This window comes from Phoca vitulina, unplaced genomic scaffold (assembly GCF_004348235.1).
Source record: "Phoca vitulina isolate PV1807 unplaced genomic scaffold, GSC_HSeal_1.0 scaffold22, whole genome shotgun sequence".
NCBI classification, from domain to species: Eukaryota; Metazoa; Chordata; class Mammalia; order Carnivora; family Phocidae; genus Phoca; species Phoca vitulina.
Genome location: NW_022589725.1, coordinates 42,252,568 through 42,279,536, shown reverse-complemented (window position 1 = coordinate 42,279,536; position 26,969 = coordinate 42,252,568). Strand labels below are relative to the sequence as shown.

General features: G+C 44.0%; 1 protein-coding gene across 1 annotated transcript in view; it reads right to left on the bottom strand.

The window, feature by feature from the left end:
• Nucleotides 1-25,438, bottom strand: part of GPR45 (G protein-coupled receptor 45) — an 83,642-nt gene extending 58,204 nt beyond the window's left edge. Inside the window, exon 1 of the mRNA XM_032419304.1 lies at nucleotides 25,223-25,438. The gene's annotated coding sequence lies outside the window, so the exon portion shown is untranslated. The remainder of the gene's footprint in view (nucleotides 1-25,222) is intronic.
• Between the last annotated feature and the right edge of the window lie 1,531 nt (nucleotides 25,439-26,969).

Below are 26,969 nucleotides of genomic sequence, written 5' to 3'. Positions count from 1 at the left end.
GAGTCTAGGGAGGGCACTTCTCACATGAGGGTTTTCTGACATGTTTCAGGGAAAGGTCAGAAAGTCCTTCTTGTGCATGTCATTTCTTCTGCTTGAAATATTCAATATGTCAAAGAGCCATAATTTGAGGTAGTGTCCTAAACCCCATCACTGTGTATTTCAGTTTGGTCTTTATTTAAATACCCAAATCTGTATCTTAAAAATACATTGTCCCTTCCCTTCCCCTCATCCAAATCCCTCCTCTGATAATGACACATCATACCCAAAGCTGCTTACACCAGAAATCTGAGTGCCACCAGCTGACTCCTTCTTTTCCTCACCCTCTACCTCCAATTCCACTTCTAAGTATTTCTCAGACCTGTGCCTCTTTTTTAGCTTTACTGCCTCAACCTTAGCACACCCAGTCTTTCCCAGTTTCTGCCGGCACCCTGGTTATCAGGTCCTCTTCAGTCCGCCTTCCCCAGGCTGCCAGATTGTTCTAGCAAGCACCCTGGGCCATGAAACACCTCTGCTCAAAACCCCTCAATGACCAAACCCAGAATGCTGGACAAATCACCTGTTCTTCTTAACAAATAAGTGCCAGGGGCAAGAAGAGACAGGAGTAACTCTTATGGATATAACAAGACTTAAGGGCTTATCAACTAAGTGCAATTGGTAAATTCTGTTTGGATCCAACACACCGCTCTTAAAAGATGTCTCTGAGCCAACTGGGGAAATCTGAAAACTGGCGGAATATTAGATGATATTTGGAGTTATTGTTAATTTTTTAAAAAGATTTTATTTATTTATTTGAGAGAGAGTATGAGCAAGAGAGAGCACATGAGCAGGGGCAGAGGGAGAGGGAGAGGGAGAAGCAGACTCCCTGCTGAGTAGGGATTGTAATAATGGTATTATGGTATTATGTAGTAATGGTATTATGGTGTGTTTAAAAAGTGTCCTTTTCCCTGAGAGATACATACTGAATACTGACTAAAATGAAATATCTGGGGTTTAGTTTAAAATAATCCAGGGGGTGGGGGACAGGGCAGTGGAAAAATATAAATAAGACAAGATTGGCTATATATTGATACTGTCCAATGTCAATAAGGGGTATGAGGATGTTCATTATACTGTTCTATTTTTTGTGTGTTTTAACATTTTCATAGTACATTTCTTTTAAATTAAAAAAGCAAGTGTGCAACGAAATCTACTTCCTTCATGGTTAAGTACAGCAGGTGCCCTACAAGTAAAGTGCTGCAGGCTGCCATGCCTCATCCCTAACCTCTGGACTCCTGTCATTGCCCATACCCATCTGGGCCTCCAGCCCTGTCAAACCCATTGCTTCTCCCAGGACTTTGCAAACATTCTCTTACCTACTAGGAACATTCTTTCCTGTGCTCACTCAGTGACTCTGTTGGGCTTTGTGTGCCTTTCCATGACCCACCCCAACCCTATCACCCCCACAGTGTTTAGGGCTCTATCCTCTCCTCCCAGAGTGTCCCAACACACCTCAAATACAAACCCTTCCACACAGTTCTGAGTCCACTTGCTTTCTTCTGTCTCTCCTTCTAGAGCCTCATTTCCTTGGAGATGGCAATTATGACCTCTGAATATTGTCCCCAGAGAGCTAGCACTGTCTTGGTCTATGCTGGGTGTTCAATACATGAACAGAATGAGTTCAAGAGAAAAAGGCTAAGCCAAGTAAACCACTGCTTCTACCACAGATAAGTGTGCAGAGTAAGTGTGTGATATTGTTCATTCCGAAGAAATGTAGGAGGGCTTCCTGGTTGTAAGTTAATCACCTCTGGTAATCACAAAGTGAGGGGAGGGGTTCCAACCTAGTGTTCAAAATAGGACAACTGGCCCAAAATGGAGTCACTCATGCTAAGCTCCACATCACTAAACTAAGATTTAACTTCATTACAGTTTCAGCCTCTTCCAGAAGTGGAATCTTAAACCAGTCAATCAGGACTCAGCTGATCAGCACGAGTTAGGTAATCTGCCTGACAGACCCCTGTGATCCCCTAAAGGAAGGTGACCTTGCCACAGCCAAGCTTTTTGCTAGTGTAACTTCCTTCTTCCTGTTCCCTTCTGCCTATAAAAGTCTCCCATTTTCTACAGCTCCTCAGAGCTCCTTTCTCTCTCCTAGATGGAATGCTGCCCTCTTCATAAATTGTTGAGTAAAACCAATAAGATCTTTAACTTTTACTTAGTTGAATTTTGGGTTTTTTTGTTTTTTTTTTTTTTTTAAGATTTTATTTATTTATTTGAGAGAGAGAATGAGAGAGAGAGAGCATGAGAGGGGGAGGGCCAGAGGGAGAAGTAGACTCCCCGCTGAGCAGGGAACCCGATGTGGGACTCGATCCCGGGACTCCAGGATCATGACCTGAGCCGAAGGCAGTCGCTTAACCAACTGAGCCACCCAGGCGCCCCAGTTGAATTTTGGGTTTTAACAATGGGGACAACATTGTTCTAAAAAAGACACTGATCAAGGCACCTGGGTGGCTCAGTTAAGTGTCCAACTTTTGGTTTTGGCTCAGGTCACGCTCTCAAGCTGGTGAGATCGAGCCTGCCTTTGGCTCCATGTTCAGTGTGTGCTCAGTGCTGAGTTGGCTTGGGATTCTTTCCCTCTTCCTCTCCTTCCCTCTCTGCCCCTCCCCCTGTGTGCACACCCTCTCTCTCTAAAATAAATAATAAAATCTTTTAAAAAGACACTAATCTTGGTTGCCAAACTTCTTTAAAAGTGAGAACAGACCACAAAAATGTCTCTGCATGGAATTTGTTTTTCCAAAATGAAGACTAGCAACTTTCCCTCCTCCTGGAAGCCCCGGGTGGCCATGGGCCTTGTAACAAGCAGGTGGCCTATCTGTCCTCTTTAACGTGAGCCCTCTGGACAGGGTTAGCACCTCTATTCTGTTCTGTCAGCAGAAGAAAACTTCTGAGGAGCAAGGATGGGAGGCTTCCACCTTCTGGGAGTCTGAACTATAAATATCTGTGGAGACAGATTTCTCCATAGGGAATAAAAGTGGAGAAATTTGTGATTAAAAAATATGGAAGGGCCTCATATCTCTTCGGTGAAGAGGATTCCAATTATCCTCACTTGCCTTTGGGCTCCACAGGGCAGGCTGTTTATAATTTCCTATAAATCCTTTAAGTCTGCAGCCAAGTTCTCCCCCAAAATTTTGCAACGTCCCTTTGCTCTTTCATGGGGGTGGAAATAGCACCTAGATAAAGCCACTCCATTCCCTTCCTGCCCTACTAAAAGGAAACAGAAAAACGAAGCGACCAAACATGCCACGTCTTGCTTCAGTCTCTTCTCGGATTTGGGACTTGAGAATGAGGAGATTACATTGAATTAGATGAGGCAAAAACGTTATTTCCTGGGTGCACGTCAGTGGCCAGCTGTGACTAGTGATGGCTCTCTTGATGGTGTGCTGGGCACAGGGATGCAGCCCTGAATGAAACCCGCAGAGCCCATCCTTGGAGCTTACAGTAATGTGGGGAATTCAGGCATTGATCAATGTGGCAACAACAGCTCTCCCAAACCAACCCAAGTATCTGCGGACAATCGGTGAAACGACACGTTAACCCATGCCTGACCATTCTACCCCAAGAACACTCCGTTCAACCTAATTGACTGATGAACCTGTTTTGCAGAAAGTTGACCGACTGCCACAAGACCGAATAAGACTAGAAAAAACCGGGATGAAGTCCTGCAGCTGCAAAGAAGGACCGCGAGATCTCCCCCCGCGGCTCACACTTGTGCCGCCATCTTTTATGCATACGACGCAAGTGCCCGGATGTTACTGGGTGGCGCCTGCGCAGCAGCAGTGAGGTCTTCCCTCTTACTTCACCTTTCCCAATGTCCAATCACCTCCATCCACTTTCCAGATCTCCACCCCCTCGTAAAATCCCATAAATGCTCAGCTCCCCTTATCTTCCGGGAGGCCAATTTTTAGAAATTTCCTCCCTGCCCTGCAGTGAAACCTTTTAACTCTGCCGCAAGAACCCTGTCGATGTTTGACTTACTGCTCATCGAAAAAGTGACCCTTGTCCTGTGACGTTTGGAAATAAGTCATGGAAGAAAAAGGAAGCTACAAATTAGGCCACGCTTCCAGGGACAAGCTCGGTTTTCCATCCTTCCCTGCCACCAGCTCTTTTTTCATGGCGCACCATGAACGTCTGTTGAAGAAATACGTGGATAAAGGAGATGATGCCTTGCAAAAAATAGGAATCGTTTTTTTGTCCACGGGGCCTTGGTCATGGGGTGTACCACTAGTCTGTTATTTAAATTAGGAATCCCCTAACAAGTAACTCTACCCTTAAACTGCAATGTCCACAACAAATGTCATGTACGGGGGGTGAGGGTGTAAAGGGCTACTTATGGAGCATATGTTACATGCTTTACAAATGTTATTCCGTTTAATCTTATAGCAGCTCTGTAAAGCATTTTCCATTTGATCCCTCTTCTACAGATGAACAAATAGAGGCTAAAATTGCCTACATAACTCCTGCAAGATCCCACAGAGAGAAGGCGAGAAGTGCTGCAAGGATCCACATCCAGGTCTGAGTTCAAAGCCCTGCTCTTTCTAGAATGTCATGGGTTTTCAAACTTGCTGCAGCAGGACAAGGAAGACAAGCTTGACTGAGATGTTCCTTTGCTAAAATCAAATAATAATTTATAATGATAGCCTTTTTCCAATTTGCACAAAAAGTTAATTGAGAGAACTTTCTTAATTTCATGTTTTTCTCCCACTATTATTTCCTAAGCTTTGGGGCCTGCTACCCCCTTATCTGAGAGTGACATCAGCAATCCTAAAAGGAAGGAAAATTAAAAAAGGATAATTAACAGCTATTCATGCTTCGTTCAGTAGATTTTATTTTAATTTGGAATGAATGCTCCCAATTTTGATTTTATATTGAATTTGTGTTCTAAGAGCCTTGGGGGATCACAGGAGAGTTACATGCACAAAGTTTATTAAAAAGGTGTTTGGATTGGATGTCCTGAGGAGGGCTGGCCATCTGAGGGAGAACATCAGGATGAACCCAGCTCCAAATTAGCAAGGACACACCAGGGGCAATGAAATTAATTTCCTATTCAGAAATAGCTGGTCATGTTCCTTCCTCACCTTCAGCAAGTAGCTTATCTACACTGGTTTCTATTAGGAACAGAAACAGTCTTTGGTCACTCAATAAATCACTGATTTCCCACAGAAGACATGTCTCTTTCATTAAAGAAGGAGGGAAATTAGGCCCCTGCCTCAGAGCTATAGAACAGTATTGTTATGCGGCAAACAATTATATAAAAGCCAGGTCCCACTGAGAAGCAACCTCTCAGGACAATAAGAAAGGAAAGAAATAAAGAGCTTTTGAAAACAATCAGGTCTGAGGCTCTGTTGCCCTGCTGAGGAGCCAATTTCTTCCTTCCTACAGCCATTTATTCAGGTACCCTGATATTTACTTATCCAACATTCTCTCAGCCCCTCACTGTGCTGTGTAGCACTTTACTTGGCCCCAGGATGAATAGAAACTTCCTACCACCAGGACTTTTGTAGTCTGGTGGGATACAAGAGTGGAAGAGAGAATTTACATGACATTGTGCCCCCCACAGGCTCTGCTCAGTGGTAAAGGGGTGCTGTGTGGGCACCACAAAGCGGTGTGGGACCCACTGAGAAAAGATGTCATATTTCCACATAGCAACGATGCTCCCCCAAGTCTCCAGATTTGATACAAGCAACAAGAGAAAAAACAGCTAGATTGGACTTCATCAGAATTTAAAACTTTTATGCATCAAGGGACACTATCAACAAAGTGAAAAGGCCACCAGTGGAAAACATTTACACAACATATATCAAATAAGGATTTAATATCCTGAATATGTAAAGAACTCCTACAACTCAACAATAAAAACGAACAACCTGATGCACAAATGGGCAAAGGACTTGAATAGACATTTCTCTAAAGAAGATACAGAGATGGGCAATAAGCATATGAAAATGTGCTCAACATCACTAATCATTAGTGAAATGAAAAATCAAAACCACAGTGAGATGCCACTTCACACCCATTAGGATGGCTACTATCAAAAGAGAGAGACAGAGAGAGACAAACTTGTGCATGGCTCATGGGATATAAAATGGTACAGCTGCTGTGGAAAGCAGTATGGTGGTTCCTCAGAAAGTTAAATGTAGAATTATCATATTATCCAGCAATTCCACTTGTAAGTATAGACCCCTAAAATCTGAGAGCAGAAATCCAAGCAGATATTTATACACCCACATTCATGGCAGCATTATTCACAATAGCCCAAAAGTGGCAGAACCCAAGTGTCTGTTGGTAGATGAGCGGATAAACAGAATGCGGCATATCCACACAATGGAATATTATTCAGCCTTCAAAAGGAAGGGCATTCTGACACGTGATACAACATGGGTGAAACTTGAGGGCATTATACTTACGTGAAGTCAGACAAAAGGAAAAAATGTCTTCTGATTTTACTTACATGGGGTACCTGAAGTAATCAAGTTCATTGAGGCAATAAAGTAGAATGATGGTTGCCAAAGGCTGGGGCATGGGGACTTCGTGTTTAGTGGGTATAGGGTTTCAGTCTGAGAAGATAAAAAAATGTCCTCATGATGGATGGTGATGGTGGCACAGCGATGTGAATGTACTTAGTGCCACTGAACTGTAGACTTCAAAATGGTTAGACTGCCACAATTTAAAAAAGAAAAAGAAAAGACTCTCCAAGTCTAAGACAGTGGCCCTCTCAGGTGTTTTACCCTTTCCCACCTTGAAGAGCACAGCATTCGTTCCTCATTCGGATAAACAAAAGCAAACAAATTCCGTGTGAGACATAATGTTCATTTCTCTTCATTCAAGAACCATTGAAATATTTATTGAGCACCTTCTATGTGCCCGGTGCTTTTCTGGGCACTGGGGTTATGGCAGTGAGGTGAACAAAGCGGGCAGAAATCCCTGCACTTTCATGGACCAGTCTGGAATCTAAGGTCATATCGGCTAGGGTCCCAGCAGAAAATACATGACACACTCAAGTTAGGGTCATCTGGGGAGAGGTTAATAAAAGGACTCTTGACAAAGATATGAACAGATGGAAAGCACATGGGGAAAGTTCAGAAACCCAGAAGTAGAGTTGTTACCACCTACAGCTGAATAGCAAAGGGGAGGAAGCAGCTACTCTAGAGGGAAAGGAAATGGTAAGAAAAGCTGTATTGAGAGCATCAGTGAATTTAGTGGAGGGACACAGTCCCCCAAGGCTACCCCAAGGTCAGTCCAGAGCTACGCCATAGTTAGGTCAGGGCTATCCCACAGTTACCCAAGGCTATGCCATAGTCAGTCCAAGGCTGCCCCACAGTTGGCAAGCCAGGGCTATCCCCCAAGGAGTAAATACCCAACCCCACTGTCCTCCACACTCTGATCCCTTGCTAGTTCCTTAGGGCCCAAACCCAAGCAGATGACAGAATGCAAAAGAGCCCTTTGCTACAGAGTCCAAACTCAGCAGGGTAGGAAATGGGGAGGGGGGTCTGGAGGGACCAACAAAAGATGTTCCACACTGTGAAGAAAACATCAGGTTGGTGACCATCCTGGGCCTCAGCTCCAGAAAGCTAACTCAAGGTCGGGCGTCTCCTAGGAAGCAGGCACAGCCAGTCCAAGGGGAATCCGGGAATTTTCCCAGCTTGAAGCCATCCCAGAAAATCAGGCTCAGCTGAGATTTGATGAAGAGACCAACACAACTGTAGCATCAGTCAGAGCAGGCAGGGATAGATTGTTCCAAGTATCCTGAACCCAAGTTTAGCCTAACGCAGAGCTCAAACCACATCAAGACTGGCCTGTTCAGCAAATATTCACTTCCTATCCCCATCCACTAGGGGTGGATCACTCTTCCCCACCCTTCATGTTATTTGTCACTTGTTTTACAAGAGAATTTTAGCAGACATGAGCAAGCAGAGGCTTAAAATGAGCTCTGGAGGGGCACCTGGGTGGCTCAGTGGGTTGAACGTCCGACTCTGGATTTCGGCTCAGAGCATGATTTCGGGGTCCTGAGATTGAGCCCTTCACCGGACTCCCCACTCAGCAGGGAGTCTGCTTCTCTCCCTCTCTCTCTGCCCTTCCCCCTGCTCTCTCTCTCTCTCTCTCTCTCTGAAATAAATAAATAAGTCTTTTAAAAAAAAAAGTGCTCTGGAAATCTGCCTTGAGAAGATGTGTCCAGGGTAGCTGTGGCCCTTAACCTGGGCCCCCAGATGAACACAGGTGGGGCAGATCCAAACCCCAAACTACCTGATTAAGAACACTGACTTAACACAGTTCTGCTAAAGAAATGAGACTCAGAAATGAAGTGGTTTACCTAACATTATATACCTAACTAATTTATTGCAGATCTGGTTCTAGAATCCAGTTGTTTTGATGTGCAGTCCAATAATTTGAAAACCCTTGTTTTCTCTGGTGGAATAAAAAGGCTTCAGGAAGCTGCGCCTATGTTCATATCAATTCTGCCCCACTGACAACCCAGAGCCCACATTTTTCCTGCTAGCAATTCTTCCTCTTCCTGCCTCATAAATACCCTTATTTTCTCTTTTCTTTCCCCTCTCTCCCTTAGCAACCACACTACGGACCTGCAGCTTAATTTAGCCTCATCTGGGGTTCAGATGCTCTCGAAGTTCAGGCCAGTACTGCAAGCTGTCCGTTCACATCTCCATCCAGTGATCACACTAGCTCCTCCAGCTCAGTGTGCTCCCCATCAAATGCTATCTTCGTCTCCAAGCAGCTCTTCTCCAGACTTCTGTATTTCTTTAAAATATTTTTTGTGGCGCGCCTGGGTGGCTCGGTCAGTTAAGCATCCGACCCTTGATTTTGGCTCAGGTCATGATCTCAGGGTCGTGAGATCGAGCCCCACATGGCTCCGTGCTAAGCGTGGAGCCTGCTTGAAACTCTCTTTCTCCCTCTCCATCCCCCCCCTCCACTTCCCCGCTTGCTCTCTCTCTCTCAAATATATATATATATACTTTTTATTTTTGAATAATGTACAGATTGACAGGAAGTTATAAAGACAGTACACAGAAGTCCTTTGTACCCTTTACCCAGTCTCCCCTAGTGGTTACATCTTACATGGCTAAAGTATAGTGCCAAAACCAGGAAACTGACATTGAAACAGTGGGTGTGTATAGTCCCCTGTCATCTTATCACATGTGTAGACTCCTGTAACTGTCACCGCAATTAAGAGACAGAACTATTCCAGCAACACAAATATCTGCCCCAGCCTACTCCTTTATAATCACACCCACCTTCCCCCTCCCTTCCCCATCCCTAACCCCGGCAACCATTAGATTATGCCCCATTTCTATACTGTTGAGCATATTATTCAAATGGAATCATATAGTATGTGATCTTCAGAGATTGGCTTTTTATGTTTTGGCATACGAGTCCCCAGAACAATGCTACGAACAATGGTGTCCAGGTTCATGTGTGGATATGTTTGCATCACTCTGAGATAAAGGTTGCGGGGATGTATAGTAAGTGTATGTTCAATTTTTTGTTTTTAAATTTTTTTTCTTTCAGTTTTATTGAGATAGAGTTGTCCTACAGCACTCTGTAAGTTTAAGGTGTGCAGCATAATGACTTGACTTACATACATTGCAAAATGATTACCACAATAAATGTAGTTAACATTGTTCATCTCGTGTATTTACAAAAATAATTTTTTTTCCTTGTGATGAGAACCTTTAGGATTTATTCTCTTAGCAACTTGCAAATATACCACAGTAGTGTTAACTATAGTCATCATTTTATACATTACGTCCCTAACAGTTATTTATCTTTCTTATAACTGGACATTTGTACCTTTTGGCCACCTCATCCAATTCTCTCACCCCTCAAGCCCTCACCTCTGATAATCACAAATCTGATCTCTTTTCTTTTAAAGATTTATTTATTTATCTTTAGAGAGAGAGAGAGCACACAGTGGGAGGGGCAGAGGGAGAAGGAGAGAGAATTTCAAGCAGACTCCCCACTGAGCACAGAGCCCGACTCAGGGCTTAATCCCATGACCCTGAGATAATGACCCGACCAAAACCAAGAGTTGGACGCCCAACTGACTGTGCCACCCAGGTGCCCCTGATCTCTTTTCTGAGCATAAATAAATAAATAAACACACACACACGCATTCACTGATGAGGATATATTTATGGCAGATAAGCACATAAACACACACACACACACACACACACACACACACACATATATAATATCTAGGTTAGATCATATAGTATCAAACAGTATTTTTGTCTTTCTTTGTCTGGCTTATTTCACTTACACTTAGTTGTTAAAGAAACTACAAAACTCTTTTCCAGAGTGGCTGTAACATTTCACATTCCCATCAGCAGTGTACGAGAGATACATTTTCTCCACCTCTTGTCAGAATTTGATACTGTTAATATATTTTATTTATCTGTTTTGATAAGGGTGTGGTGATAGCTCATCAGAGTCTTAATTTGCATTTCCCTGATGGTTTGTGATGCTGAATATTTTTTCAGTGCTTATCTGCCATAAATACAGCCTCTTCAGTGAAATGTCTCTTCATGCAGCTTGTTTTCTAGCAAGATTGTTTTTTATACTGTTGACTTTTAAGAGATCTTTATACCTGCTAGATAAGAGTCCTTTGTCAAAAGTGTGGTTGCAAATATTTTTTTTTTTCCTGTCTGTAGCCTGTCTTGTCAGTTTTTCAACAAGGTCTTTTGCAAAGTAACATTTCAAATTTTGACATAGTCCAATTTATTGATTTTTGTCTTTTATGAATTGAACTTTTGGTGTCATAAATAAGAACACTTCACTGAGCCCTCCCATGTTTTCCTCTAAAAGTTTTATATAATTTGATGCTTTACATTGAAATCTATGATCCATATGGAGATAAAATTTTGTGTAAAGTGTGAGTTTTAAGCCAAGATTCTTTTTAAAAAATATTCAATTGCCCTAGCACCATTTGTTGAAAAGACTATCCTTTGTTGCACTGCTTTTGAATCTTTGTCAAAAATCAGTGTGGAATGGGATGCCTAAATGGCTCAGTTGGTTAAGGTCGGACTCTTGATTTTGGCTCAGGTCATGATCTTGGGGTCGTGAGATCGAGCCCCATGTCAGACTCCACACTGAATATGGAGTCTGCTTGAGACTTTCTCTCTCCCTCTGCCCCTACCCCCCATGTGCACTCTCTTGCTCTCTCTCTCTCTCTCTCTCTCTCAAATCAATCGATCAATCAATCAATCTTTTAAAAAATTAGTGCTATACTTGTCTAGGTCTCTTTCCGGGTCTCCTACTCTATACCACTGATCTCTGTGTCTGACAGGCTTAAATCTTCACACCTCTATACTAGTCTTCAAATTGGGTAAACTAATTCTGCCCATTTTACTGTTTTTTTCCCCCAAAATTGTTTTAGTTACTGTAGTTCCTTTGCCTTTCTGTATAAATTTTAGAATAATTCTGTCTATATCCACAGAAAATCTTCCTGGGATTTTGACAGAAATTGTATTAAACATGCATATTGATTTGGAAAAAAATAGTCATTGTTAATAAGTTGAATCTTCCAATTCATGAACACAATGTGTCTCTCCATTTATTTAGATTTTCTTTCATTTCTTTCATGGGCTTTGCGGTTTTCAGCATATAAGCCTCGTATATGGTTTGTTTTTTGTTAAGATCGATGCCTAAGTATTTTATTTTTTTGAGTGACTATAAATAGTCTTGTATTTTTTATTTTAGTTTCCAAGTGTTCTTCTCTACTGCATAGAAATATGGTTTGTTATTTCTTATTTTGGTTTGTTAATTTTATATCCTGTGACATCACTTATTAGTTTCAGTAATGATTTTGGAGAATTTGGGGGGATTTTTTTTAATGTAGCAAATGATGTCATCTGCAAATAAGGGCAATTTTATTTCTTCCTTTATGATCTGTATGCCTTATATTCCCTTTCTTGCCTTATTACCTTGGCTAGAACTCTCACTGCTGTGTTGAATAGGGGTGGTGAAAGTGGACATCCTTGCTCCCAATCTTAGGGCAAAAGAACTCAGTCTTTCACCATTAAGTGTGATGTTAGTTATAAAGTTTTTGTAGATGTCTTTGTCAGGTTGAGGTTGTTCCCTTCTACGGCTTCTTTTCTCAGAGTTTTGATTGTGAATGGGTTTTAGACTTTGTCAGACATCTTTTCTGCATTAATTGATACCATTATGTGATTTTGCTTCTTTAGCCTGTTAATATAATAGATTACATTGATTGGTTTTCATATATTGAACTAGCTTTGCATATCTGGAATAAATCCCACTTAGTCATGATATATAATTCTTTTTATATGTAGTTGAATTCTAATTCTGTTTGCTAATACTTCATAAAGGAATTTTGCACCTGTATTCATAGTGTTTGGTTTTCCTTTTTTGTACTGTTGTTTTCTGGTTTTGATATCAGGGTAATAATAAATTCATAAAAAGAACTGGGAAGTGTTCCCTTCTCTTCTCTTTCCTGGAAGACATTGGCCTCTAAGCCTTTCTTTCTTCCATTTTTTCATTCTTTCTTTCTTCTGTCTATTTTCTCCATTATTCAGATTGGGGAATATATATTTCCTTATCTTCAAGTTCACTGATTCTCTCCTCTTTCTTCCATTTTGATGTTAAGTGCATCCACTGAGATTTGTCTTTTATTTCTAGTGTTTTTTAGTTCTAAAATTTCCATTTCATTTTTATTTATATCTTCTATTTCTTCATTGAGATTTTCTTCTTTGTCATTTGTGTCAAATGTGTTCAGAATTGTTCAGCCATTTTTATGACGACTGGTTTAAAATCCTTGTCAGGTAATTCTAAGATATGTCTCAGCGTAGGCAAATGTTACTTGATTTCTTTCACCCAAGTTGAGATTTTTTTTTGGTTCTTTGTATTATGAGTGATTTTTGATTGAAGCCTAGATGTTTTGAGCATGATGTTATGAGACTCTGAGATATAAGAGGCAGATGAAATTCAGGGAACTCAGCACCATGCCATTCTTCAAGCTCTGAGATCCCTAGTGGAACTTGCCCTTTTTCTCCACTTTTCAGGCTTCTTGTATTTGTTTTATACATAACGTCCAGTGAGTTTTAGCTCTACTTAGCAGAAAAGGATAGTTACTTATACTCTATCTTTCTGGAAGCAGAAACTCAAATTTCTTTTTTTTTTTTTTAAGATTTATTTACTTATTTATTTATTTGAGAGAGTGAGAGAGAGAAAACAAAAGGGGGTAGGGTCAGAGGGAGAAGCAGACTCCCCACTGAGTGGAGAGCCAATGCAGGACTCGATCCTGGGACCCTGGGATCATGACCTGAGCCAAAGGCAGTCGCTTAACCAACTGAGCCACCCAGGCACCCAGAAACTCATATTTCTTTTAACTAAGCCATCTTTCTCCTTGTTTTAGGAGTCAGTCTGGCTCCTTCATTTCCCTCCACTTCCAATACTAGAACAATACTTGAAGATTCCACCCCCTCACTACTCCCTGAGTTAAAAGTATACTCCTTTCCACGTTCCATGTCTTCATCTTGTTCAGAAACTGCTCATTATCTCTTGCTTGAATTATTTAAATGGCTTCCTAATTAGTCTCTAAACTGACGTCTCTCCCTTTCTTCCAGTCTCTACTATTCTATAGATTGTGGCCAGGTTTATTTCCTTAGGCATAAATCATTGTGCTTTCTTTCTCTTCTTCCATGACCTTAGACAGCTCATCACTGGCTACTTAGTAAAACTCAATCCTTAGCTTGGGGTTCAAAACCACCTATGTTATGGTTCATCTTTCTGTTGACAGCCTTATCATTCTCTGCTCTCGCACACAATCTGATGCTGCAGCACAAGGCAGCATCCCTTGCTTGGAAAACTTTAGAGATATATCCACCATGCTTGTCATGAAATCGGTTTTGGAAACATTCTAGATCAAAGCTTCCCTGCCCTTGCAGATTCCAGACATGTGTTGTGCATTTTGACCCTGGGCCTTCACTCATACTTTCCCTCTGCTAGGAATGCCCTCCCCCCCAACCCACTCAGGTCAGGGTCCACTGCCTCAAGGAAACCTTTCTTGATCACTCAAGTCAGAACCAATACTTTCCCCCATCAACAGCTATGGTCTTTTGCTCACATCTCTCTTTAAACATATTTTCAATCCGGGGTGCCTGGGTGGCTCAGTTGGTTAAGCATTCAGCTCTTGGTTTTGGCTCAGGTCATGATCTCAGGGTCATGAGATTAAGCCCTGCATCGGGCTCCACACTGGCCATGGAGCCTGCTTAAGATTCTCTTTCTCTTTCCCTCTGTGTCTCCCCCTGCCCTGTCTCTCTCAAACAAAACAAAACAAAACAGAACAAATTTTCAATCCATCTCATAGCTACAAGACAGAATGCATGGTTTTCTCAGGGTCTCTCCTTTTGTACAAAACCAGGCCTTCTTGGCTTATTGGTCCAAGGAGGAGAGCAAGCCCATCAGTGGAGGGTAAGACTGGAGCTGGCTTTATCAGGAAGCAGGGGGAATGTCAGTGAAACATTTGCTTAGTTCTGGAAAATGTGCCAATTTCAGGAGATTCTGTTCTGTCCTGGGCCTCTCTGGAGGTCCAGGAAAGGAAACTTTAGAGATATATCCACCACGCTTGCCATGAAATCAGTTTTGGAAATGTTCTAGATCAAAGCTTCCCTGCCCTTCATTAACTCTACCTATAACGTCTACAAGCTGGACAGTTCATCCTTTGGAGTGCTAGTGCTTTCTCAGTACAGGGGTGGTGGCAGCAAAAGGAGCAAGGGAAAATAGAAACTGCTTAAGTCTTAGCTCTGCCCTTTACTAGCCAGGTAAACTCTGGACATATTATTTAGCTTCTTTGTACCTCATGTTCTTCATCTGCAAAATGGGGATAATTATAGAACTTATAGAGAATCACATAAAAATGCTTAGAACCGTATTTGGCACTCCAAAAACGTTAGCAATGACCACTTTCAATGTCTTCCACCCAAGTACCTTGAAGAGTAGAATATTTGTGAGACCTGGGACAATACCCCAAAGTAGCCTGTATTTGCTTGAAATTTCTTTTGGGCATTCATGTTAAATATTTCTGCAAGTTTTGCACTCCCCTCCATTCATAGAACTTATTCGTTGAGTTTGTGTTAATATCTGGCTATTTCTTCTGCAAAAATATTTAAGAAAAACGTAGAGTCTAGAAAGAAAGATAATTCTATGTGATAGCCTTGGCACAGGGCGGAGCCTCTCAGTGACACACTGCTAAAGGTTGAGGTGCACACTCCCAGCAGGCTTTGCTTGCGCCTAAGACACAGAAGACTGAAGCCCAGACCAGCACCATAAAGTGTGCCTCACTGATGCATTCTGTGTGGGGCCAATGAAGCCTCTATACCCTCCTTTACTGACCCTCCCTACACTGAGATTCACAACCTCAACCCCTCTTTCCTCATTTGGGAGAGCTGGCCCCTTGGTGGATGTGTGGAATGTAAGCAATGTGAGCATGGAGATAAAAATCTTGGCTTGTATTTCCTGGGCTATGATCATCAATAAAATAGGGCAGAAGAGAGCTATAATCTAATGCACTATATTACTGTAATTAGAGCTTCATGCAAAGAGCTCTCTCCCACCCTCCCTCCAAAATAATGAAACCGTTTAAAATAAATAGTTGTGACTTTATTCTCCATCATGTGGTGTTCAGTGATTGGGTAATTATGGTAACAGCATACAGTTAGTGGATGTTGAGTTCAGAATGTAAGGAAAAAGATTTTGGGGGAAAACACACACACAAGGGATAGAAGCATAGAACTGTAGCACTGTGGAGCTGGGAGGCATCCTAGCAATTGTGTACCCTACACCCCCACTTACAAGAGAAGAAACAAAAGAGACTCAGAGACTGCAAATGTGAGAAGCTTAGGCAGAGGTGGACTTAGAACTAAAACCCAGCTTCCTCTCTCTTGTTCAATATTTGTTTCAACCCACCTGTTGTCTCTGGGAAACCACATAAGACAGAATATTCTAGAAAGCTTCCCACATGGCAAGTAGACTTTGCCCCCACACCTGCTGAGGTAGAAGACAACATTTCTGTGACTTAAGCTGTTGTCTGTCCTTTCATTGTCTGTGGACTCTGAAAAGTGATGGTCACCGAATGTCAACAGCAACCAGCCCTGAACGTTTGAAACATTTTTTGTATTATCCATTTTCTTCCTTTGATGTAGCAGAGAGGAAAAATCAGCAAGTGCACAAACTAAGATTTTGTTTAACTTCCTCTTGATGAGGCTAATTGTTTATTTTCAGTTAGATTTTATTTCTGTTATTACATTGGGAACATCAGATAAATAGTCAACTTTCTCATAAGAATGTTTACATTTCTTAGTCCTGTGCCACATGTAAGAAATTCAGGAAAAGTCAATGCTTTTTGTAATGAAGGCACAGGGATTTTCCCCCAAAAAACAAGCTAAGGGTTTGCTTGGAACAAAAAGGAAATGGACTCCAGCCTGCAGATGTGTAACGGGTCCAGAGGGACACAAACATGCACCATTTTCCCCCTTGATGTGTTGAACATAAACACATAGCCAAGTGCCCCACATGCCCTTCCCTCTCCTCTTCTCCTCCTTCTTGTAGAAAAGGAGAGACTGATGTAGCCAGAGGGAAGGCATAAGCTCATCCCTGCCACTAATCGCCACTGACTCTGTCATTTGCTACTCAACCCCAGAAAAGCCACACCTAGGGCCTGGTGTAAGGGGTGTTCCTCCTTCCTACCCTGTCCAGTCACCATCCAGCAACACATGTGCACTGCCACTGCTAAGCCCAACCTGAACGAGGTGGACATGGAAACTCCTTCTCTGCCAATGACGGGAATGCAAGCCACCCTGGAAAGAACAGAGCCAGTCACTGGTGGTCACTGGGCAGGAAGCAGCAAGGAAGTTGGGAGACATCTCTATAGAAGTAAGATTCATGCCACTACAACCACAGAGAGATACAGATGCTACTAAGAAGCAAATTTCTCATCAAAGATAATGTTCTCAATGTTCTTTCTTGCTCCGATTCCAACCCTCCCTGAACCCTGAAATGTAGCTGGGGCTCATATGTCTTGATTAACAGAGTCATTCAGATGTCAGGGTGAGATTAGGAAGATGTCAAGATGGCCACTGAGACCAAGGTCATAAACATGAGAAGACCCCTCTTTGTGGGCACCTCTGCCTTCTCCTTAGGGCCATCGGATGGTGCCACCAGCACGTGGCCCAGTATGGGAGGTGGGTGCACCAGGGGACATACTATGGCCATATGCATTTCCACAGTACTTTCCCAACACGAAGTGTTTTGTCAAAGTTCTGTCGACTGTCTGGTGGTAGGGCAGCTGCCATTGTCTTCACTCACTTGTGAAGAATCTGAAGCCCTGGGAGGCTAGCACACAGTCTCAGCCAGCACACAGAAAAGACTAGACTTATATGTGCTAAATTTCTGAAGGCTGCTCTGTTCCAGACACTCAACACAACCTTACCTAATTGGTTTTCTTATCTGTAAAATGGGTTTAAGAATGGCACCTCCCTCATACAGTGTCATAAGGATTAAATAAAATAACATCACAGAAATGTTTAGCATGGTGCCTGACACACAGGGAGTCTTCAAATTAAGGGTTAGTGGGTCCCTATAACATCCTTATGAGTGTCTGTTACAATCTCCACCTTACAAATCAGGAGACTGAGGCACATTAAGGAAAATTACTCACTCAGTTAACCAGCATGGTAGGTGGCCTAGTGAAGCCTCGGATGCGGATCTGTATGACTCCAAAAGCTTTCCACTCAAGAACACAATGACTCCAGAGCTTGGGTTGCCAGTTGCCAAGTTCTGTGCACTTTCCAAGACCTGTTCATCCCGATTTGAGACCATCTCCTACAGAAAGTGTTGTGACCTGGTTTGACAAGCAAACCAAAGCCTTCTGCCTCAGAAAATACATAACGGTTTGTCATTCACACAGACATCCAAGCATCATGTTCCATGAAGACTTTGATGGCATCAACAAAGAAGCCCTCACCAGAGTCCCCAGAGGGGCTAAGCACTTCTGAAGTAGAGTCGAGAGTCTGAGGCCAGTAATTAGTATCAAAGTTGAAAGCCTGTTCTCATCAGCATTTCTACGACTTCAAAAATTCTTTGTCTTTATAATTTCCAACTCAGTTCCTTTTTTTGATAAAATGTCAAGTAGATACAACAAAAAATTGAAAAAAAAAAAACCAACCCTTTCTTATAGCTATGGCTCCTCACATGCGGTAGGAGTTCCACAAACGTATAATGTATGAATAAACTGATTATGAATGAATGCGTCTATTTTCTTCTTGTGAATGCTCAAGGAGCCAGTTTTACAGAGGTTGACTAAAAACTACATCCCTGAGAGGTCACAAGTATCCAGTAATGCTTTGCTAAACAGCCCACTGACTACATTTTAGACGCCTCTGACGCAAGGATGTCCCCCGCGAACGTGGCCAGAGACTCATGGGTGTGCTAGAGCATCCAGCACTCACACCTGCTTTGTACACATTCAACCTGAGCTTGAGTAGGAGGCACCCACACTCCTGCCAGGACCCACAGCACGGGCAGAGAACACACCATCCTTGGGTGTTATATCCATGAAGTGCCATTGGCTGGGGACTGGCCAGTTCTGATCCCTTTCCACCTACTTGATGATTCTTCAAAAGAATCAACATATTAACAAGATCAACAGGCTGACAGCTCTGCAACATGACACACGCTTTGCCGGGAGCTCCATTACTGAGGAGTTCTTAAGTGAAAAGAACTGCTCTCATTGGAACACCTGAGTCAGCGTCTTTGGCTCTGTGGTCTCGACAGGGAACGTTTCTCCTCCTTCCTTATCTGTAAAGCGGCGATGGGGATACCACTTAAACAGAACTCATGTGCACAGAAAAAGTTTGTGAGAGCACTTTGTAAACAACAGAGAGATAAGCAGCCAATCTCTAAAGATCATTACCACCAACAGAGGGGCAGAAGAAAGCTCACTGTGTGCAACTGGATGGCCCATGGCTTGGAAAGAAAAATAGCTCATGATAGATATATTCTCAACAGCTAGTAACTAGTAACTTCAGATTGCTTTTATGCACCCCACTCCCAGATATATTGAGCTGGACTTGCCCCAAAGTTAGTCATTTGCGTCCCTGCCACCTTCACAGTTGTTTTGCCATAGACAGCTGCGTCTCGCCTGTGTTATGATTTACCTCATATTTCTCTTCACATCGAATTTAGATTAACTTTATTGCTGTACAATTTCATCTCGTTTTAAGTCAATAAATCACAGGTTTGACATGCTGGTAATACGTGCTTCTATGCTGCATACCATATATGGGGAGACACCGTATTAAGCAAAAGATCATTGCATTGCTTAATCCAGACAGGAGGAAAAGGGAGCCCACCGAAACCTTGTGTGAGTTGGCATAAGGAATGACTTGGATGTCCCCAAAGTTGAGCAAAAGAGCAGTCCTAACACACTGAAAAGCAACTTCGAACTCTAATCCATTATCTATCCACATGTAATAAGGATTATTTACGTTCCTATAGCACTTTACAGTTTTAACAACATATTCATGACCATTTTACATGGGGTCCCGACCCCAAATGTGGCAGCTGGTGGGGTGGCCGATACCATCCTTTCACACAGGGGCTCAGGGATGTTAGGGGATTTGTATGAGATCACATTAGAAATAAGGAACAGCACCAGTAATGTCTCTGTCTTCAGCACATTTCACTGTACCCTCCTCAGGGGGAACAATATTTTTACAAGGACTGGTTTTCCCTCTTTAGGCAGGACAACTCTCTCATGCTAATTTTTTTTATCCATCTGATCTTCTACCTGCATATCCATTTATCCATCCATCTATCCATCTATCCACTAATTCATCCAGCCAGCCACCCATCTACCCACTTATCCATCCATCCATCCATCCATCCATCCATCCATCCATCCATCACTGCTCCACCCATCCATTCTTCTATCTGCTCTTCCAAACATGCACCACGTCTAGCCATCCATCCACTGATCCAGCCAACTACTTAACCACTTCCCCATCTATCCATCCATCCACTCAATATTTGGGGACCTTCTTTGTGCCTGTCACTCACTATGCAGAGCACTGGAACTACCAGTTTTTATTCTTATAAAATGAAGAGTGTTCATTGTGAACTGTGATGGCAATAAGAGTAACATCTGCGTCAATTTCTTCTGATTTGAAAATCTACCACAGATTTTCCCTGATGGTAGCAAAACATAGTAATATGCTCTACTTCTTCCTGTCAAATGAAAGAAAATACTTGGGAGTGGGACAACAAAAGAAACAGGAAAAGACCTGGTTAATAAGAGTCCTCTCCTCCATAAGTACATTGGAAGTACAATAATTATGGTTATGTTGTTGGATCACTTTAGATGAAAAGGCACACTTCCAGTTACTTCACATGAGTATGAAGTCCAAATAATTAGAAATATATCCCTGATAGAGTCTTGGAACTTTCTGGAAGAACTAATTCAAGCATCTACGTGTTTTCTCAGCTGCCATTCAGAGTCAAGACTCACTTATATTCATGATTGCACTCTATTTTGGAATTTTAATTCCTCCATTTCAGAGTTGAGGACAGCAAATCAATGATCAATGATGCAGGTGGCCTAACATATTGAGAGCCCATAAAGGGATGTGTCTCAAAGCAGATAAAAATAGAACTCCAAAAATCATGTAGAACAGAGTGAGACAAAATAGGAATCTATTATCAACTAGTATATAAAAGAAAGAAAAAAAATCAACCCTGCAAAAAAATAAATAAAACATTGGAAATTTCCAAATAAAAAATAAAACAAAACTTGAACACTCCTGTTAAAATTTTTTGAATTTATCCCAAACAGCTGTAACTTCAATGAAATTGTTTTCGTCACTCTTTCCCGTCACTGATGACTTCCTTATCAATGAATGCAGTAGAGCAATGGTTCTCAAACCTCAGTTTACATCAGAATCACCTAGAAGGCTGGTTAAAACACAGCTGGCTGGGACCCACTCTCAGAGTTTCAGATTCAGTAGGTCCAGGGTGGAACTCAAGAATGTGTCGTTCTAGGGGTGACTGGGTGGCTCAGTCGGTTAAGCGTCTACGTTTGGCTCAGGTCATGATCCCAGGGTCCTGGGATCGAGCCCCACATCGGGCTCCCTGCTCCACGGGAAGCCTGCTTCTCACTCTCCCACTCCCCCTGCTTGTGTTCCTTCTCTTGCTGTGTCTCTCTCTGTCAAATAAATAAATAAAATCTTTTTTTAAAAAAGTGTCTTTTTAAATTCCTGGGTAATGCTGCTGCTGTGGTTAGTCTGGGGACCCCACTTTGAGAAGCACCACAACAGAACACCTCTAGTCCTCATCTTACTTTTCAGCAGTGTGTGACACTGGGGACCATTCCCCAGACCTCTGAATGCCACACTTCTCTTGCTTTCCCAGCCATCTCTCCTCTTCTCCATTTTAGAATACTAGTGTTCCTTGGGATGCTATGCTAGGCTCCTCTGTCCTTTCACTGAAATCTTCCTGAGCAACCTCGTTCACTCTGAAGCCTTTAGTTAACTACGTATATCTGGTAGACCCCGGGCTGCAGCTCCAGCCTGATACAATGTGAGCTTCACAAGGGCACAGCACATTGTCTTGTTCACAGTGTCCAGAGAGTGTCTGGCATATAGAATGTGCCCCATAATTACCTGTTACGACTTCCTAGTAGATATTTCTACCTGAATGTCCCATTGGCTAGCTGGCAACTGACATTAAATGTATTTGGAAAGAAATACTTCAAAGAAGGGTATTATACAAACTAGATTCGCTCCCCAGATTTCCAGGGGTACCATCATCCACCCATTCTGTAAGATCTAAAAAATCAATGCGTCCTCCTTGAATCCTTGCACGTCAGACACCAAGTTGTGCTGATTTCACTTTCTAAATCTCTTTCAGGTCCATCCATTCCCCCCCACCATTCCCATTGCCACTGCCTCATCAAAGCCACCCTAGCCTCTCACGTAGATGCCGGTGACAGCCTCCCACCCAGTCCCTCCTATAATCTCATACTACGTAGTCGGCTGAGAGATCGGATCTCATTCTGTGCACTTGTGACTAAAGCCTGTCCAGAGACTCTCCTTGCCCTTAGAGCAAAGCCCCACCCTCCTCATGGCCTTAGTCTTTCTGGCTGGGACCCTACGGCTTCTCCAGCTCTATCTCGTGTGCTTCTCCCCAGCCCTGTACTTCCGTCCTCCCCGACTATTTGTGTTCCTAGAACACTCCATGTGCTCTCATTTCTGAACCATGGCTCATGATATTCCTTCCACCTGGAAGAATCTTTCCTTTCCTTCCCCCTGCATGTGTTAGTTGACTACCTTCTACTCATTTCTCAGATCCCAACAGAAACATTCGCATCCTCCAAAAAGCCTTCGCTTCCCCTCTCATAAAAACAAAACAAAACATCCCCCAAAACTGGAATATGGCTTGCCTTGAGTTCCTATGACCTTCTGTATCTGCATAGACAGTATTACCCTTGCTTGTTTAATTATTGGCCTTATTTGCTCTCCAGGGGAAGGCTCACGTCTGTGTCGTGCTGGGCCCAGGCCCTGGACTTGGTCATATTTGCTGAAGGAATAAGCCAACCAGATTTAACAGGGGGAAATGTAAAAGAAATCAGTTGAGAGCAGTCAGAGGAGAGCAGTCAGAGGAACACTATGTCTGGGATGGGCGGGGGTGAACACTCGAGGATGATGGAAATATTTTGTACTTTGTTCTGGGTGGCGGTAATATGAGGATATACAAACATAAAAATTCATCAAGCTATACACTGAAGAGTGGTGCATTTTACATATGTAAAGCATACTTCAATAAAAGTAATGAATTATTTTTGAAATTGAATGAATGATTTTTAAATTGTGAATTTAATTTATTGAATTTTAAGAATTTTAATAATTCATATGGGGATATAAAAATTCATATGAATTAAACAATTCATGTGGGATATAACACTAGAATTCAGTAACAACCCAAGGCACAGAAGTTCCTAAAGATGCTAATTATTCCCCAAAGATCCAGAACAGAAACATGGTGAGGTGCTTTGTTTGTTTTTGTTTTGTTTTGTTTTTTTAGAGAGGGGGAGAGAGAGGGGTGGGGAAGACCAGGGGGAAAGGGAAAGAGAGAATCCCAGGCAGGCTCCACGCCCAGTGCAGAGCCCCATGGGGGACTTGATCCCACAAGCCCCACATCATGACCTGAGCTGAAATCAAGAGTTGGTCACTTAACCCACTGAGCCACCCAGGCGCCCCTTCCTTAAGTCTGTTCTAAAAATGTAATTGCTTTAGATTGACTACACCTTACTTAAATTTGGGGCCCTAAAATATTTTTAGGGAAAGAGATGATTTCAAAGTCATTCTCCCCAGAATCACATCTACTCTTTAAAAACCCCATTTCACAGGGGCACCTGGGTGGTGCAGTTGGTTGAGTACCCAAATCTTGGTTTCTGCTCAGGTCATGCTCAGGGTGGTGATCTCAGGGTCATGAGATTGAGCCCCACGTCAAGCTCCACATCGAGCCCCCAATTGGGCTCTGAGCTCAGCCTGGAGTCTGCTTAGGACTCTCTCTCTCTCTCTCCCTCTGATGTTCCCCACCTCCCTCTCTCTCTCAAATAAATAAATAAAACTTAAAAAAAGTCCATTTCACAACTTAGAGAGGTTTGAGTTAATGATATATGATTATATTTCAACATTTGAGGTATCTTAATTTGGGCAATGACAACTGCAGCTCAACTGGGTCCACATTATTTTCAGTATTATCACTTTTTCTCCAAGTAGGAACAGGACACATGGCAAACCATACTATGGGGTTCATTACCCTGTTTCAAAGGAACGTTGCCGTAATACTGACGGTTCCAAGCATGTCAAGCCCTTTAGGATTGTCTAGTTGTCTTTCTTAGACTAGACCGTAAAACATGGAAATTTCGAGATTCATTTTCTAACTCATAGGCAAAAATGCAGAGCGTTTAGGATCTTGTGTTCTGCAAGTTACTTTTCATAAGAAGATCTCTGTGCTTTGTCATGCTGGGCTTCCTAACAGCCCCTCCGGCTCGGCTGATCTGTGCTCTGACTGCTCAGCAGTCCTTTGGAGCAGGTAAATGCCAGTTTTGAAACACCAACAATTAAAACACTCTTCAGGTAGGGTGAAAAGCACCCAGGGGACGCAACATGCATCCAAAAATAATGACATCTACAGCCACTAAGCACTAAAAGAGCACTTTCTACACTTTAGACAAAAGTCATTGCCTTCAGCCCTCTGGGATGATTTTTCTTCAAACGTACCTGTTTAGCTTCTGTTCTTGGTATTTTAGTCAAAGTTTCATTTTCCTTATGCCTCTCTTTGCTACTGGTATTCTGACAGTACAAATCAAAGGAGAGAAGAATTTAAAACTCTTGATTATTTAATTTAGTGAAGATAGTACTTTACCATCACGATTATCATTATTCCCAAGTGAGAGAAAAAAATTTTTTTAATATACAAAACCCTTTCCAACACCAGAGTAGAAAAACTGAAAGCTTGCCAGCCATCGAAGGCTGCCTGTGGGCAAGGGAGCACCACCGTGGTCCTTTTCCTGATGGGAAAGCGGAGGTAGCTAACTGGCAAAGGAAAGAGGACCGAATACCCCACCGCACAGGTACTTATTCCTAATTTGGGGCACTCTGTCGAGGTTTCAAAGTATCACCCAGGAAAAGGAAATACTCTGATAAAGTTGATGTTACCCGGGGAAATGAGAGGGGAGGGGAGGTCGGGGGCCGCTGGGATGGGCGACGGGCAGAGATGGAGGTGGTGATGGTGATGGTGGTGACGGTGGTGGCGATGGTGGTGGTGATGGTGATGGTAATGATGGTGACGCTCGCCGGCTCCTCTCCCGTTTCTCCTCCTCCGTTCCCGCGTGGCCTCTGCCCCGAGAAACACAGCCGCCAGGATTGGCACCCAAGCCGCACGTCCTCGGGCTCAAGGCTGCGGCGCCCGGCACCCCGGCACCCCGGCACCCCGCCGCGCCCGCCGCGCCCGCCGCGCCCCCCGCGCCCGCAGCGCTTCGTAGGGCGCGCACCGGCCCCGCTCCCCGCCCGTCCGGCCCCGCAGCCCCTCGGGGAGCGCCCGCGCCCCCCGGCCCGCTCCCCGCCGAACCCCAGCGGCCCGGGCCGCGGTCACTTACGCCAGCGCTGGGCCCCGCCGCCCCGCGGTCCCGAGACAAAGGCTGCGCGGCCGCTGCGCCGCCGGCTGCTCCTCCAGCCGCCGCTGCCGGGGACCCGGAGGAGGCGAGGGGGAGGGGACAGCGGGGAGGGGACGGCGGGGAGGGGCCCCCCGGCTGCAGCGGCCCAGACCCCGCTCCTGCTCCCCCGCGGCCCGCCGCCCTCCGGGGCGCCGTCCTCCCCGGGTCCTCCGCCCGAAAACCTCCCCCAAGGGACCGGGGTACCGCCCCTCGGGGGGGGGGCGGGGTGGGAGGAAGAGGAAGGGAGACGCGCGCGCGCGCCCGCGTGTCTGTGTGTGCGTGTGCGTGTGTGTTCCCTCTTCCCAATCATGATCCTCTCCATCCACCCCCGCGGCCCCGAGCCATCGCAGGAAAATGCCAGACTCTGCCGCACTTGTACAACTCTGGAGGCGCTCCCACGGACCCCCTTGCCGTCCACGCACCTCTCCTCCTGACGTCCAACCATTTTATGAAGAGCAAAACTGAGACCTGGAAGGTGAAGTGCCCAAAGACGCAAGGTGGGAGTAGAGAATGCCAGGACCGTGAACCCTTTCCGGGTGGGACCCACATCTCACCTGTTTTCCTTTCCCCGCTTGGCGCCAATTGCTGACCTCCAGGGGACCGGGCAGGCTGGAAGGTGGGCACCAGCGCAGGCGACCCCGCCAGGCGCCTGCGGGGAGTGGGGAGGCTTCCCTTTCCAGGAGAAGTACCACTTTCACTTGGCTCAGTCATTTGCATCTTGTTAAGAATAGTGGCTTTGATTTATTTTTATTTTTCAAACTTTTCATTATGGAATTTTAAAAAAAATCAGAAGTAGAATAGTATAAGGAAGCCCTAAGTGCTCAGCTCTGGCTTCAAAGATTGTAATACTTGCTATTCTTTCATTTCTCCCCACTCTTCTCCATCCCAGAGGCTAAGGATTTTAAAAGAAGACAATCACAATTTCATTACCCAACCTTACCGAATTAAGAATAATCCCTTAATATCAGCTATGATTTGTTAACAGCTGATGGTTCCTTATTTATTGAGTAGTTATCACCAGGTCTGTGTTTAGTGCTTCTACCGAGGCTGCTCAGGTTTGGTGTGGGCCCTGGCTGTCTGTCCCCGAAGCTGGTGAGAGACAAGGGCTGTGTACACTGTCGCTGGCTTGCAGGGACTGATGGAGCGGCAGTTAGATAGCTCTGACCTGGCAAGGGCCAGATACTTCTTACTGTGTCCCAGACCCTGGAAAATTTTGATTGCAGCCTATCCTTCCAGAAAAATGCACACAACAGAATTCTGATTTAAAGTCCAGGGGACTCAATTCATTTCTCACAGGCTGCCTGAATCTAACTGCAGGTTACAAAGTACAGAGCTGGGCTGACATGTCCCTTGCAGCCCCTTGGAGCCCCATAGATGGGATCCTGAGTCTTCTGCTGGGTTCCCCTCTTGTTTGCTGCGAGCTCTGGGGCCCGGGGACAGCACGGGAGTCACACTGGGGTATGGGGCCTTTCTCCCCTGGGAGGAGGCTCTGTGTTTAAGTCCTATGCAAGTGTGGCCTGGAAGTGGATTCTCAGCTGTAATTCAGAAGAGCATCTTTCCAGGATGGAGAGACCTGAGCTGTGCCTAGGGCAACTAAACTCTCAGCTCACCTACACTCCCCAGTGGCAGGGCTGGAGCACACCCGGGGGGGGGGGGGGGGGGGGGGGGGGGGGGGGGGGGGGGGGGGGGG